Genomic DNA, 5,516 nt, shown 5'->3' with positions numbered 1-5,516 from the left:
ATAATTGTAGAAGTTTCGGGCAGCGGACATGCAGCATTTCTTCATCCGCCTCTTCCTGCTAAATGGAATTTCCCCCAAAGCCCGACCCCTGTGGTTTCTCAACTTATCAGAATTAAACTCAGTACTTCTTTTCACTTTCTCCTCACTATATCTGTGCACTTGGAGAGCGTGTCATCCATTCCTGGAAGCAAGATTAACTCAAGATCCTTCAGCCTGTTGTTTGAGGCCACATCATCCAGACCTCTGATCAAACTCACTGCTGTCCTCCACAACCCTCCCAAGTGTGTGCACACCTTTCCAGAGTCCAGCTGTCCCATCTGGATTTTTACAATTCATGCACTACAGGACCACTCATGAGTGATGTCCAAAATCCTCACTAGAGAAATCTCAGAGAAAAATCAAGCAGCTGGCCCTGCTGAAAGGGAAGGGGATGGTGCTGGGATGCAGTGACAGCAAGCTGCAGAACATCTATCTCCTTTTCCTCTTCCCAGCAGCTGCAACACAACCCCCACTTCTCCCATTAGCACTGCACCAGCTGCCAAGTTGGACTGGGGGCCTGAGCACCTCTTGGTATGAGGCTGACTCACAAATGGCTCTTTGTGGTGATTTTTTGCTTCAGTCTGCAGTAACTCAGTTTTGAACACCAGCTCACAGCACACAGGCATGCCAGGAGATGCTATTTTTTACAACAAACCACCTGTGTTGGATTTGCTGGCAGCAGGGCTAGTGAGCAGTTTAGAGAGGTAGAGAGCATCCCTCCTACCATCCTCTGTCAAGCTGCAAAGTATCTGCTGCTGCAAGTGTCTGTACTGCAGTGGGGGACAAAGCAGTGCAAACAGGACAGAGCCTCCCTATCCAAAGTGAGGAGTGCTGAGCTGAGTGACAGCATCTCCAGGATCTGCTGCCCTCCTGAAGCCAGCTGAATCCCACAGGCTCAGCAAAGAGCCATTGCACAGTACAGACACAGCCTTCAGAAGCAGCTGGGTTCAACACAGCAGATTTCAGCCCTGCTTTCACCCCAGGCAGGCGATGAAACCCACAGCCCTGTTGGCTCTGACACTGGGAATTCCCTGGGGTAGCTGTCCTTGGCAGGGTCAGAGGACAATGCAGTGGCTGGGAAATGAAACCAAGCACTGTGAGAAGAGGCTGAATCTGTAGTTGTAGCGTATCCGGGACACTTCTGCATTTGTTCTTTGCAGTGCAGTGGCTGTCATCCATCACCGTAAACGCTGCCTGGTGCCTTTCCAAAAGCTGTGTCAGCTAAATGAAAAGGTGGGAAACTATAAGTTGCAGGTACTTTCAAGGAAAGCACTTGATTTATTTGCCAAAGACCACCTCAGCAGCTCACATTTGTGGAGCATTGTCCCTCCCACAGAGAGCAGAAAGTCACAGCTTGATAATTTAAACAGGATTAAGGAGCGTCCATGTAAACACAGTTGTGGGCTTGCAGTGTGGGTACAGTCCATGCACATCCCAGCAGAGGAGGGGCTTTCCCAGCCATAACATCTGCAAGAAAGAAAATGTTGTTTTCTGTGGGAAAGTGGGAAAGTGGGAAAGAATACAATGTCTTTGGAGAAAGGAATGACCAAAGGCTGCAGCAGGTGAACTTCCCAAGCCAGGAAGCTTGTGGAACACCACACCTTGAAAATCTGCATTGACACAGCACAGCTGCCAGATCCTCTGGACAGGCACAGAACAGTCACTGTGCCAGTAAAATCTATCTAGGGCAGAAGGATCCAAGGAAACTGGGCAGAAACTGGGCAGCAGGGGCCCAAGCAGACAGAGGGAGACAGCAGGATTAGAGGTTTGTGCTTGTTAGATCTAAAGAAAGATTGCAGGAAGAGCCCCTGGGTCTGCCTTAATATCACCAACCTTCTGGCTTTCCCTTTTCACCATGGACAAGGAAAGATTTCACATGCTTAGGGGTATGATGCATCCCAGCCAGCCTCAGGCTGCACACCAATTTCACAGATTCATGAGAAGGTCCAAAATCTTCTCATCTTTTCTTGCCCCATGGCTGTCCCTCTCATCCCAAGCAGAGCTAACCAGATCTTTACTAGCCCCTCCAAGTCCCATCCCTGCAGCCTGAGCTGGTGGTGATCCCTCACCTCAGTCTCTGACAGAAACAGCTCTGTTTTTCCCTGAATCAGGCCATTTTGCTGTGGTTGCAGAGCAATTGAGAAAAGAAGGGAGGATAGGTTCCCCCCAGCCTTCTGTGGCTGGGCAGGCACTGTGGAGAGCAGAAGAAAGCCTTACCTAGAGGCACAGCTAAGCAGGAAAACAGGAGGGAGAGGTGGGGAGGGCCATAGAAATGGCACTGAGCCTCCTGTCACTGCCTACTGCTTGTTCCAGAGGGATGGGTAACGGGTACTTTCCAGAGCATTCTGTCAGCAGGTTAAGTGTTCTCTTCGCTTGTCCTCCTGGTTTTGTCTTTATCTCCAGCTTTTACTGCTACTGTGCATAAAGAGAAGATGGGTGCATCTGAAGGCAGAGAGGATGGGTCCCCCCTTCCTTTCCAAAGGGTGTTCTGAGCTCTGGGACCTGGGCAAAGCTGCGCCTGGCTCGTGGTTGAGCCCACACTGCAATGAGCTGTAGTTCCTGCTACTTCTAAAAACACAAAGCAGAGTCAAGTTCTGTCTAGGCACAAAGGTCTCCATATAAGACAACTTTTGGGCTCAATTTGACTCCAGGAGCTCAGGCCAGGGAAATCCCATGCTCCAGTCCTAGGGATGAGGCCATGGAGGTGCAGGCTGGGCAATGCCACCAGGGAGAGTTCAGCTGCAGGAGGAGCACGGCAGGAATGCCACCAGCTCCTTCTCGGAACCACACGGCCTGGCTAAGAGTGCTGGCATCTTCCCACAGGACAAATCTCAGCACAAAGTGTCCAGACAAGCAGCAGTGGTGATGATATGCTGGAAATGAGGGGGGAGCAAGCAGGGGCCTGAGGATGAGAGATGCCAGGTCTGGATCCTCTCCATCATCCACACATGTTGTTTAGGCAAGAGCTAACAGTAAGACGGAACAGACTAAAGGGGCTTTTCCTCACCTGGCTTCCCACCCTTCCCAACCATCCATGTCTCATCTCCTCAGATAAATCCAGACAGGTCCCTGAGCCTCTGCCAGCTGGATCTGGCACTTGTGCCAAGGTAGAGCAGGTGCCTTGCCTTGCCTTGGCACCACGGAGAAGAGACCACCAGAATGGGGCACAACTGGCCCCTGCAACTGGCAAATGTGCCCAGGGCATGTCCACAACTCCTGTTGACTCTTGCACACCCAGGAGTCCTGTGAAGAAGCTGAGTGAAGGCTGTGAGAGGCAGAACAGCTTTTAGCCTCTGTGGTGCTGCTCACCTTGCCTGCAGGTCCGTGTGGGGAGGATGCAGCCACTTCCTTCCCAGTCACTCCAGAAGCAGCATGTGCAACACATGGGGGATGCTGGCTACAGAAGAAGCCCCCGTACACCATCTCTTTGGAGGCAAGGGACAAAACCAGTTCCAGTAAAATGCCTGGAAAGGGTATCAGGGGCACTAAGGGAGGCCAACGTAGCATTTACCTTGGTGCCTTGCTCTTGCTGCAGAGAAGCAGATGGGTGCTTTTGCCATGGAACCTTCAATCCTACCTCCCAGCTGGGTATGTCTGTGCCAGGTCAGACACCTTGAGACCGCAGCAGGTTGTGCCTGCTGTGTCTGGTGCCCCTTGAACTCAGCCTGTGAAGCATCCAAGACTGCTTTCACCATGCCAGGCACATGAGTGCTCTCATGATCCCAGCTGTGAGTGCTGGCTGTCAGGGAGCAACCCAAAGCCTGCTCAGTTTGCTTGCATAGATGCAACCTTGTCCTTTCTCTCCTGCCTTGTGCACAGTCACCAAGAGAGCAGCAGTTTTGCCAGCTCCCTGTGAAAACTTCACAGTTATAGCATCTTGTTACTCCACAACATGTGAAATACAGATCCCAGCTTTGAATAGAGGGCTACAGGCGATTCAGTCAATGCTCCAGAGCCAAGGTAATCCCTGCACGTAACTCCAGAGCTACTGAGGGCATGTCTGCACTGTACTGCAGTGGATACTGGTCCTGCACCACCCATCCCTGAGGATGCAGTGAGGGTAGGAAAAGAGCAGAAAAAACATGTCTGGGGAGTGAGAAACAGGAGGACTTTTTTACTGAAACTAGCTTTGGGTTGGGAACCGATGTTTTTGACATGGCAGTGACTAGCTGCTTTCCCTAAGGAAAGTGGCTGCTTCCTTCTGAAGAGATCATTGACATTTTGAATCAGAGAAACTCACTCCCTAGTTTACTGAGCACTGAACCAGTCTGGTTTTGACAGATTTCCAAGAGGAGTTGGGCTCTGGACAGAGGGGAAAGGCTGCTGCAGGGCTGGAGGAGGGACAGGAGCCAGGGTCACATACCTGGTCCAGGGCAGCATCTCCTCTTGTCCTCCCTTGGGGGGTAAGAGCAGCATGCTGCCAGAGCTGGGATCTGGATCAACACCCACTTGAGAACCATGGCAGACAAGGACCTACCAGGGATCTGTGGTGTGCAGCTGCATTGCTCTGAGGAGAACACATCTACTGCTCCCAGGAGAGATGGGAATCCTGGGCTTTGCAACCATGCTCCTATGGTCTGATTGGCCAAGACATCCCTCAAACTCTTATGGAAATAGACTAACCTGCTTCCAGCATCCCAGAGATCAGTGCAAGCCCCTTCTCCCTCATTTTTCCTGGTCCAGAGCACTGTTCTCCTTGTCATGGTAGCCTGCAGCCAAGGACGAATCTGATCCATCCCAGGCTAAGCCCCTCTGGCAGTCCCTGTCCTTCACAGGGACCAGCTCCAGCTGCAGCAGCTCAGCCTCAGAGCAGATCCATGCCAAACATCCTCCCCCTCCCCAGTCACGGCCCCCTCACAGGTCACTGAGCGAGCAGCAGGAAGGCTTCTGTCCAAGCCAGCGCCAGTTATTCTCATTTCCTACTCACACTGTTTGTCTTGGCCTCTCTTCCCATACCAGCCTTCCTTCTCTTCCTTCTTCTGCCCAGGATTGAATTGCTGGGGCTGTCACTATAGTTAATGATCTGGGACGGAGCTGGTGCTCTGGGAGAGTCACGCTCAGAGACATCTGAGCCCTGGGCAGTGTGTGGGCAGATACCAGGGAGGAGGACCCCAGAGGGGAGAACACCTGAAAGAGAAACAAGCCACCAACTGAGTGAGCCAGGCAACCAGGGGAGGAGAAGGGACAGGACTAAGCTTGCATCCAAGAGGTGTCAGCAAAAAGCCATCAGGTACCTGGGCACTCCCCGGCTTGAACAGCCCAGCCACGGCACCACTATGGATGCCATTCCCTGAGGGCTGGTGGCCATGCTCCCCCTTGCCTTCAGGAATAGTGCTGGTCCATTTCACTCCCAACCTGTGCCCAGGCATGCTGGCTAGCACCAAACCCGACTAATTTAATGATGTAGAGAGACATACAGTGGTGCTAGGGAGGAGAGGGCGGTGCCTGCCTCTTGGACACACAAATCCCACTTGTGT

The sequence above is a fragment of the Corvus kubaryi genome, unplaced genomic scaffold (assembly GCF_017639235.1).
Source record: "Corvus kubaryi isolate FWS band 111438036 unplaced genomic scaffold, C.kubaryi_AGA036_p1.0 37308, whole genome shotgun sequence".
Taxonomy (NCBI): Eukaryota; Metazoa; Chordata; class Aves; order Passeriformes; family Corvidae; genus Corvus; species Corvus kubaryi.
The sequence above is the reverse complement of the archived record's forward strand: the minus strand, read 5'-3'. Positions refer to the sequence as shown.